Source organism: Littorina saxatilis, linkage group LG15, assembly GCF_037325665.1.
Source record: "Littorina saxatilis isolate snail1 linkage group LG15, US_GU_Lsax_2.0, whole genome shotgun sequence".
Lineage (NCBI taxonomy): Eukaryota > Metazoa > Mollusca > Gastropoda > Littorinimorpha > Littorinidae > Littorina > Littorina saxatilis.
In genome coordinates this window covers 20228219-20239474 of record NC_090259.1, presented here as the reverse complement: position 1 = coordinate 20239474, position 11256 = coordinate 20228219, and the positions used below count along the sequence as shown (strand labels likewise).

The 11256-nt window shown below is 39.9% G+C and overlaps 1 long non-coding RNA gene across 1 annotated transcript; it reads right to left on the bottom strand.

The window, feature by feature from the left end:
* Nucleotides 1-8426: 8426 nt before the first annotated feature.
* Nucleotides 8427-11215, bottom strand: LOC138948078 (uncharacterized). Its single transcript, XR_011449876.1, has 2 exons — nt 11078-11215; nt 8427-9096 (listed from the first exon to the last, which is right to left on the bottom strand). It is a non-coding gene; the product is annotated as an uncharacterized lncRNA (long non-coding RNA).
* Nucleotides 11216-11256: the final 41 nt, after the last annotated feature.

The window sequence follows — 11256 nt, the reverse complement described above, 5'->3', positions numbered from 1 at the left end:
ATTCCCCCCTCTGCTTCTTTGCCTCTGTAAACTTGTAGGGGTAGTTATTTTTCGATAATGACCCAGCAACCAAACAAATAACGAGCCAGCAACAGCCTGAATCCTCGATAGTGCAATGGGTTGAGAAGTTGTTCTGTTTCGGTACTACTTTTTACGACTGAAAAGTTCCGAACGCTCTAATGTACGAAGTATACATCTCTGGAGCAAACTATACAAACATACCGCATTTAAATGAACAACTACAGGCCTGAACACATGAATCTCCATATAAAATCCATGAGTTCGGTTGTTTTCTGAATCTCATCTGCCGTGCCGTCAAGCCGTTCATCACAAGCAATTTCCCAAGGCAAGTAACTCATACTTTGTCTAGCGACAAGAGTAGTTCCCCTTCTTTTCACTCAGTTCCTTCGACAACAGACTGCAATCCGACGGTCAGTTTTCAACAATATTTCATTTAATAAACAGATCACACGCAACCAAATGCACACATCTCATCAATTTAAACAACATAAAGGGGTTTCATACACTATTTTCCCCAGAAAACTGAACTTCATACAGTTTTTAACGTTGGAACACGGGTGCAAAAGTTCGTCTGCTAGTCCCATTTGACGAAAAAACATTATCCTAAGCGATACTAAAACATATACAGAACACACAATATCTGCCTTTGCCGCCACGGCAGAATAACAGCATATCTGTGTACTTGATTTTAGCCCAAAATAGGAAAACTGACAAGAAGTGTTAACAGAATGGAATGATTTGCACGGAACTATACAACCGCGCATTAATCGATCGCCTGCGCAGGTTGACTGGTTGAGAGAATAGGATTCGATCAAACTTTCGCAAAAAAACTCCTCTTTTCTTTGAATAACTGAAGAAAGGAGGAATAAAGAGGTTACACACCTCGTCTCAGTGATTATCAAAAATAATGGTCTCAGTTCGCGGTCATGAAAAAGCTCGCTAAAGCTCGCATTTTTCATGATCCGCTAACTTCGACCATTATTTTTGATAATCACTGAGACTCGGCGTGTAACCTCTACTTATCATGACAACATCAAAACTGACTGAATGACTGACTGCCGTGTGTTAATGATAGTTTATTACATTGAATGTTTGGGTTTACACCGTGACTGCTTCTGTTTATAGTAGCATTAAAAGAGTAAAAGTTAATGTGTATTAATTAATAAATGTCAGTGTCAACTTTATGTGCGTATGGAGATAAATATTATATATACATTGCCACATTTACTGAAATGATATGTTTCTTAGCATATTATAAACTCATGTCCCAAAAAGAAAAAGTTCCTGTGATGACGTTTAGGACCCCCTAGTTAGATTGGGAATGATATGTTACAACTAGTCCCTAATAGGCAATGTACCTGTGGGACATGAAGCAGCATTTGACATTATTTTTAACAATATGTTCAGAGGGCAAATTTCACTTTTCCGATACGAAACTCCTGTTTCTGCTCTCCGCCTCTCGTAAGACCTCAAATACGTCAGTTGTCGCTTAGACCGAAAAGTTAATAACAACAACAAAAACAGAAGAGATAAATAAATTGACACTGTAGCAAATAAAATATTAAATGAAAGGTCACCTGTTACACCTCAAAGGGGCTAGTTAAAGTGTGTGTTGGAGGGGGGGGGGGGCGTTTTGAGTCGGATAAGATGTTCAGTATGTTGCGATCCAGAGCACAAATATCATGAACATGGTACATACAAGCTAAATTTCTTGGGAAAAAGTTCTTACAATTGTATGAAAATATGCTTTTATTCCTGTAAATCCAGAGCTCAAATATATTAACAGTTGGTACAAGCTATGTTTCTTTGGAAAAATGATCTTACAATTGTATGAAATTGAAAATATGCTTTTATTCCTGTAAATCATAATATCTTTCAGTCTATTGCTCAGAAAATCCATTGAGTCATATATTTGAAGAATAACACAAACAAATGGAGAAGCAGCAAACAAACAAACAAAAATACAACAAAACAAATCGGATCAGTAGTGATCATTTGTGTCTGTGTCTGTGTTTGTCCAGTGTGAATATGAGAAGGCGTCAAGTTAGTATACACAATTTATGAAAATGCTGTTGATTCTTTTGAGTTCTGTATGTTTCAGTGAGATGAACTGAATGGAGCTATGCTGACCGCCCGGTTCTCCTACAAAGCCTTCATGGTTTGACTGATCCTACCAGTACCAGAGGCAATTAGATGAGTTTGTTTGTGAACTTGAGCTGTTGTCTCGGACTCTCCTCAGTAAAATTTCGTTGTTTTCATCGTGTCTAGCATTTTAAGCCCTGTCTTTCTGTCCAGTTACGTAATAATTATTATTGTGCTTACGTGCCGCATTAATTTTCTCCTTGTACAAAGACTGTCACTTTGTGATTATTTGCTGTATTTATATTGCTGTTCATTGCTTTTTTGTCACCAGATGTTTTAAGATTAACACTAACAGCCGTTAGCTTGCTCAGAGAAAAGCAGCGAGCCATCAAATCAGGGCTATTCAATTGTTTTTAATTTGCATACAATCAAGTTGCAGCTCAAGGACAAAATGATTTGTTTATGTTCTCACTACCGCCCAGCGGTTATTGTGTGCCTTTTATCACTTGGCTTGTTTGGTTTCGGGAGCTTCTTTTCTGCATATAGTGCGTATCCTAAGGTGTTGTGGCTGAATGTATCAATAGTGAATGAGTTGGAATGTACACTTCAGGATTTTGATAGTGCGGCTACTGGTTTTGAAATATCAGACAATACTTTTATTCAGATAAGAAAACATCACTTACAGGACGCAAAGCCTGTAGATGAAAGTGTGGTTGCAACTGTGACTAAACAAAATGCACGACCAGGACCAAGTGCAGTGAATGGCTCTTCTGTTAAGGGTGCTCTGAAATTTGGGGTGGGCTTTCTTAAGTACTCATTTGTACTTGTAGTCGAGACAAAGGAGCAGGGAGATCAACTCTTGAAAAACAGTAAGTATGAATGTTTTGTTGGGGATTTTAAAAGTGGTGGCGTGTGGCGGGGGAGGTTTGTGAATGTGAGCACGAATAATGAGTTAAAAAGACAGAGAGTGGAATCTGACCCCCCTGGGTTCGTTCTGGTGCGCAGATTTGACCTTACAGTTTTGTGCACTGGAACTGGTTTGCAGTTTTGCAATCAGTCTTTTAGCATGAGTGCTAAAGATAACTGTGAAGGGTGGTCCTCTTGTGTTGAGCTTGGCAATGAAAGGTTAGGGATTTTCCTGCAATGTTTCGATGAAAGTTTTAGAAACTGCTCTTTGAAGTTAAGAACTTACTTTCCAGGCATGAGAGAAATCGGCTATAACTGCTATCCCTCAGATCATGGTAGTTTGAATTGTAGTTTGAATGACAAGGTTACGAATCAGACTGGATTAAAAACAAGTACATCCTGTACGTTAGCTTGGAGTATAGTGGGTATTCTGTGTGGGATCATCATCTTGGTTATTTGTATTGTAATTTGGATTGTATTCTTTCTACCAAAGTGTCAAAAGAAAAGATCACAGAATGGTAGGAGGCACAGATCACCTCCATCAGAAGATGAGCCAGAACGTTTGGTTGGAATAAGGAGTGAACCCAGCCGCACCATCGCTGTAATGGACAGCGAAGATGCCGCCAAAAGTACTGACAATGAAGAAACGGCAGGGACTCCTCTTCAAGTACAGGGAACTTCTCTCCAAGTACAAGACGAGTCTGATTACGAAACACGGGTATAAACTGAGCAAAAACATTATTGCACCCATTTTCGTTCCCCAACTAAAACATTCACTGATTCACGTGTCATTTTATTCAAACTTGATACCCCCCGCGGGTTAGGGGGAAGAATTTACCCGATGCTCCCGGCCAGCATGTCGTAAGAGGCGACTAACGGATTCTGTTTCTCCTTCTACCCTTGTTAAGTGTTTCTTGTATAGAATATAGTCAATTTTTGTAAAGATTTTAGTCAAGCAGTATGTAAGAAATGTTAAGTCCTTTGTACTGGAAACTTGCATTCTCCCAGTAAGGTAATATATTGTACTACGTTGCAAGCCCCTGGAGCAAATTTTTGATTAATGCTTTTGTGAACAAGAAACAATTGACAAGTGGCTCTATCCCATCTCCCCCCCCCCCCCCACCCCCCCCCCCCCCCCCCCCCCCCGTCGCGATATAACCTTCGTGGTTGAAAATGACGTTAAACACCAAATACAGAAAGAAAGAAAGATATGCCTTTAAACTGAGGCCTTTCACTTGGCTACCTTGCACACTTTTCGGATTAAATATTTTTGTTGTAGATATCACGTGACCGCCGCCGAAGTCAGGGTACCCCCAAAATCGACCTGACAAAAACCATAGTCCCGTATTTTAAAATCTGTAAAAATTCAGGATTTGCTGATAATAAACAATTCTGCAAATCGATGGAAATTCCATTCCATTTCCATTTAAACACTGTTGATTTGTGCACCTAACTTGATTAGTCTTGATACAATCTGTTTTCAAATGAGGTAGGGGTTAATCGTTTGAAACCCGTCGCGATATAACCTTGAACGGTTGAAAACGACGTTAAACACCAAATAAAGAAAGAAAGAATCGTTTGAAAGGCCCAAAAGAGCCCGTTTTGCGGTCATGTTTTCGGGGGTCATCCACGGTGAAAACTGACGTTTCAAACTTTCAGAAAACATGACCAATAGGTTTGCAGATATTACCATTACTTTTTATGAATACTATTGGCAATACAGGTAGAGTTACGAATCTTTTCAGAAAGAACTTTAAAAATATTCATATTAATTCAGGGTGTTATGCCAAAAATTCGTGACTTTACATTTACTCGCTGTGACCGGACTTTTATTGATGAACTTTCAGGATTGGCCGACCTCGTTGTGATTTAATATTAGTCCATCGAACAAGTGAGCAGTGTATTCCCGGATTCGACGTTGTGTAGTGCTATACCTGTGTTATTCATCATGTTCTGTTGAGGTACGCATTATCGGACAGTGAGTCGAGTGACGTAAGTAACGGTTGATCGCGTCTTGAAGTGACACAGTGAGGCATCTTTGTTATTTGTGTATTTCCATGTTTTCATTTACGTTTCTTTCTTTCTTTATTTGGTGTTTAACGTCGTTTTCAACCATTCAAGGTTATATCGCGACGGGTCATTTACGTTGAAATGCGTTCATTTTGACACTTGTTATACATTGTCATTACTATTCCTGATTGATACTTTTGTTCATAGCTTGCAGTGTATGTTATGTTGTATGATGCTTTGATTCGTGGGTTGAGTTGGTTGCATTGTGGTTGGGAGTTTGGCACAGGCAGACAGTATTGAGACTAGTCTGATGGGAATGCCTAGGTGGATGCAGCGAGTCAGTACTAGTTTAACCTTCCCATAAGGTCTGGTATAATGATTTTTCGCAAGGTGCATCGTGGGTTGTATTTATTTTTTTTTTTTTTTTCACTCCTGCAAATGTAACGGTGGTTGATTTAGCCTTGTAATCTATCAGTAGGGCTTGGTTTTTGATCGTTTGTAATGTAAGGTTTCAAAGTATTGTGTCATATAACCTTCGTGGTTGAAAACGACTCTAAACACCAAATAAAGAAAGAAAGTATTGTGTCATGTACATTGTAGAATATGAAAGAGAGAATTATGTCAGGTGAAATCAGCTGTCTGTTATCAGTGTATTGTGTTTTGGTTTACACCCAACAAATCATGTGTAACTAACGTTGTTCTGCTTCCTTTTGGTGACAATGTGTTTGAGAGTGAATACTTGAGTGATGTTGGATGACTGAGGATTGTATTTTTTAGGATGTTGTAATAGTGGCTGGGTATACTTGATTCACTGTGTTACTGTGATGGCTTAGATGTTTCGTCAAGAGCGATAAGTACGTAATCTTAGTTGACATCATGTCAGCATAATGTCTGCTTTCCCCCCGCGGGTTAGGGGGAAGAATTTACCCGATGCTCCCCAGCATGTCGTAAGAGACGACTAACGGATTCTGTTTCTCTTTTTACCCTTGTTAAGTGTTTCTTGTATAGAATATAGTCAATTTTTTTTAAAGATTTTAGTCAAGCAGTTTGTAAGAAATGTTAAGTCCTTTGTACTGGAAACTTGCATTCTCCCAGTAAGGTAATACGTTGCAAGCCCCTGGAGCAAATTTTTGATTAAATAATAATAATGATATGGGAGATTTATAGAGCGCTTTACGTTCTCAAAGCGCTTTACAATGACAAACATACATAATACATACAAAGCAAAGCAAAAGCATGTGCAGCAGCATTCAGCACACAAGTGAACAACGAAACTTAAACACTACATCAATACAATCTGCAAGCATACTAACACAGGCAAAACATTCAAACATTCAAACACCTGATTCAAAAATGATTAGTGCTTTTGTGAACAAGAAACAATTGACAAGTGACTCTATCCCATCTTTCCCCGTCGCGATATAACCTTCGTGGTTGAAAACGACGTTAAACACCAAATAAAGAAAGAAAGAAAAGAAAGATTTGTTTGCACATTGTTACTGAATTGTGAGTGGAGTGAGTGAGTTGTTCTGTGTTCTGATTTTATCTTGCCGTGGTTTTTTTTGTAGTATTGATATGCATTTCCCTTATCTCTGTTGTTTGTGCATGGTCGCGACACGGGGACGTGTCACCCCCCGCGGGTTAGGGGGAGTCCCATATTGGTTGGGACGAGAAAGAATTTACCCGATGCTCCCCAGCATGTCGTAAGAGGCGACTAACGGATTCTGTTTCTCCTTTTACCCTTGTTTTTTTTTTTAAACAGTATTTTATTCGTAAACAGACACATGATAATATAACAACATCATTAAGAAGGAGCACAACAAGTTTAAAACTTATGATAAGTGCTCACATAAACATGCCTGAAATTTCATGGCGGAATATGATCAATGCGACACATTTTTGAAAAAAGATAAGAGAGAAAAAAAAAAGAGAAGTACAACAAGGAAAACTTAGTTTGAATTATCGAACACAATCTGTGTCAATACCGAAAACAAATACAAATCGAGAACGAAAGACACAACAAAATATCAAAAAGTAGATGGGCCCCAAGTATTATATTTAAAAAACAACAAAACAAAACAACATCGAACATTTAGTGTCCCAAAGCGGTTTTATTTCTCAATATAGCTTTGGACAACAACAAAAATAGCACTATTTTCAAATATGGAAATGTTTGAATCACCTGTCAGGAGTGTGTCAATATTAACAAATTCTGGAGCTAATGTACCGATTGTTGCGGTTCTTGCATCATTAAACAGGGGACATGATAACAAATAGTGAAGAACAGTTTCAGCAAAATAACCACAAGAACATTCCGGGTTGTTTACTAGGTGGCGATTAAACATATCATATTGTAAATCACTCATTCCAAGTCTTAACCTGCAATGCAAAACTTCAGTTTTGCGATTTGGGGAATAGTAATATGGTGGAATTGAAATATCAAAAGCTGTGAAATGTCGCTTGAACAGACCAACAGAATCACATTGTTGTAATCTCGTACATGATTAAGAACCAATGCGTGAGGGATCCTCAGAAATCCGAAGGTGATGAGGGACGGCTTTGTTAAGACCATAGAGGTAGTCTGCTTCGACACGCCTGGCTATTTCGCAGTGAAAGCACAAGACGACAAGTGAGACCACGCACCAGGGAAAAAGATCCAGTTAGTGGAGCTGCGTTCTACTACCCGTGGGCGATTTTGACGTCAGTTGATTCTGACAAAAGGAGTTGTGTCCTGTCAGCCTACTGTACTTGCAAAGGCGGGTAAGTTGATTTCAAATGTGTACTTTTCTGTGAGTGTGACTATTGATTTTTTTCATCATCTGTCTAGTCACTGGCACAAAATCAGCAGAGCTTTGGAAAATTAAAATGTATCATTTTTCTTCTAAGTCTGTCTTCAGTTGGTTATACGTTTGTTGTTGTCAGTTTTCCCCCTGCGCATGCAAATCCGTTTACATTTATGATTTCTGATGACAAAATGACACACACACGCATGCCTAAGAAATACACACACAATAAACAAGAAAGAAATACTACACACAATAAACAAGAAAGAGAGACACACACAATATGTGCACGTTAAAGATCCCACGATTGACAAAAGGGTCTTTCCTGGCAAAATTGTATAGACATATATAAAAATGTCCACCAAATACCCGTGTGACTTGGAATAATAGGCCGTGAAAAGTATATACTCTCCTAACACGCTTGAGATTTACTGGCCGATGTGAATGCGTGATATATTGTGTAAAAAATTCCATCTCACACGGCATATTGTAAACGCCATGAGCCTCCCCTCTGGGAGGGTATGTTCTTAGAAATACTCACTATAATAATAATAATAATAATAACAATAAACAAGAAAGAAATACACACACATTAAACAAGAAAGAAAGACACAAGATCAAGCAAATATTCCATTATTCTTTTTATAAAACAATGCAATTTGCATAGAAAATGACAGATGTAATGTACTGTCCTTTGTATTGATTGTTCTAGGATTGGTGGATGCTGCCGTCATGTCCTTGCCACTTTGTATGAAGTCATTGACTTCAGAAATGATGAGCACAGGGAGAGTGTGACATCAGGACCATGTCTTTGGGTGCGTCGTGCCACAGCACCTCAGGTTGCCAGCCAGTTTACAGACATCGCAATATCAAGCAGGAATGACCTGATGTGAGTACTAATAGAACTGTTACTAGTTAACCATGACATGTGGGTTATTCTTCGGAGCTGTGTACCACTACCATGGTAAACCATGTTACGAAGTTGAAATTTCTTTACTTAACTGAGAAAATGTAACCAGAAATTGTTCGGTCGAGGCCAAAATGTCTGACACCACGACCTCCTCTTCTGCACTAATGTATTTGTGTGTCCACATTTGTTACAGTCAAATTTTGGTACTGCTCCATGCTGTTCCTCTACAGCCACTGTTGTACTTGCAGGGGTGAGGTCTTGTTCTTTATGTTTCTCACTGTCAGTACGGTCACTTTTAGGGATGCTATCCAGCTCGGAGGTGACATCATGGTGTGCTGTTCCAGGAGGTGTGGCAGCTATACTGCCGTTTGATGGGCAACTTTCCTGTAACAGAAATATGCCAATACAAATGTTGACAGTATTATTCATTCACATTGTAAAGTAACATTATTTTTACTGCATTCTGTAAGTTATTGTTTTCTGTTTTACAAGAACCCCACGACCCGTTGAGGAGGTGTACAAGCCCGTACTGGTAGCCTAACCATGATGCCCCCAGTGGAGACAATTCTTCAGTATATTTAAGGAGCACCTGCCCCCTGGCTCTGTCTTCCTACATGCCTGGGACGAGCAGCCCCAGGAACCTCCTTTCACAGCACCACCACTCACAGTGCTTACACCTCTTGAGTGGATAGAGGATTTCAAACAAATTCACTCCTGTGAGGGTTTTGGCTGTCAAGACCAAGAGGATTGTGCGCAACGCTTTCTGGATAGAATTTCCTGTGCAACAGAGGAACAACATATCATAGAAGAGCAAACTCGTGGCCAGCGAAAAAACAAGAACTGGCACAGCATGAGGAAAGGACTCCTCACAGCATCAAACATTTGGAAAATTTGCCGCTCAACTAACCAAGGCAAAACAGCCAAAAGACTGATTGAAAACCGGCTATGGTAGCGAAAAAGAAGACGCAAGAGTGCCCGAAGCAATCAGGTTCAGGCAAGATAACGAAGACAGAGCCCTGACGCTGTTCATGCGTTCCCACAGATATAGGCACAGGCAGTGTTCAGTGCGACAACCAGGGCTAGTCGTCTCAACTTTGGAGCCATACCTAGCTGCCCGCCCAGACGCAGTTGTTGACTGCAAGCACCAAAACTGTGGGAAGTTTTTGGTTGAGGTAAAGTGTCTGTACAAACACAGAAACTTTCATCCGAAGCTGGCTATTAAAGAACGTGATTTTGCAGAGCGTGGAGCAGATGGACAATTGAGCGTAAAGCAGGAACATGCGTACTACTACCAAATGCAATGTCAGACGGCTGAGACTGGCATTCACAAGTGTCATCTATGTGTCTATACAAACAAAAAAGGAATAGAGTCCATCGAGGTGCCTTTTGATCCCATCTTTTGGGACAATATCAGCAAGAGACTGAGTTTGTTTTGGAAAACACACATGTTTCCAAAGCTTTTGCAAATTGTAAACAAATAACTCTCCCCCGCTCACTTTGTTCATGCTTTACACTCAATTGTCCATCTGCTCGACCCTATGCAAAGATTCCGCCGCAGTAATATTCCCAAACACACGTCTTCATATCTGTGACAATATTTTCTCATTTTTATGTAATGGGGTGCAGTAGAGAAGAAGAAATAGGGGTGCTCAGGCAGGAAGCATTCACATGGAGAACGCCAAGTCAGGGGTTGTAGTAACATGACTTTTATTTTAATATATACCAGAAGGCAGTGTCTATTGACATATGAAAAGAAAAGAAAACATAAGTACATAGCATAACAAGTTTAAACGCATCATTCATACCAATGCATCCTAACCATACAAACATTCCACAACAAACCTACACTATCAAGAGAACAGAGAGGGGGGGAGGGGGGGGGCGATGGGGAGACATGACCTATTATCCCTTAATACACCGTGACAATAGATCGCCGAGGACACGTCACGCCAGCAAGCATTGAAGCGTGACTGACTGACTGACGAGGGCCGATAGGTTCAGGACCCATAATTCTACAAGTTACTAAGGGGAGGTTAATTACTCTAGCTATGACGCCACAAGGCACGCTACGTCGTGAACAAAAGACACTCAGATATTGCGGGAAACAAAATGGCTGACACACATACATACATACATACATACATGTCATACATAACAACATTGCACTATAGAATTTGCTGATTTTGTGTTAAACATTGGAAAGATCGTTTGCTGGATAGGTCGCTTCAGATTGCAACTTCTTGAACTTTGCAAGGTTTGTTGCGAACTGGATTTTCCACGTAATGTATGTCATGTACAGTAAGCACAAAAAAAAACCACTAAGCAAATGGCATCGTCTGTCGACTAGTCACACTGAGAAACAAACCTGGCGAGGTATGCGTGCTACTTTATACATGTGGAAGAAACCGGAACCATGCGTCTTTGTTATTGCCGATATCCAAGTTTTGGATATATATCGGCAAAAAATTACCAACTTCCGTAGTGTTATGCTTTGATCGGATCGGAAAAGGGATGTGAGACCATCCAATCACAGCCCCCGAATTC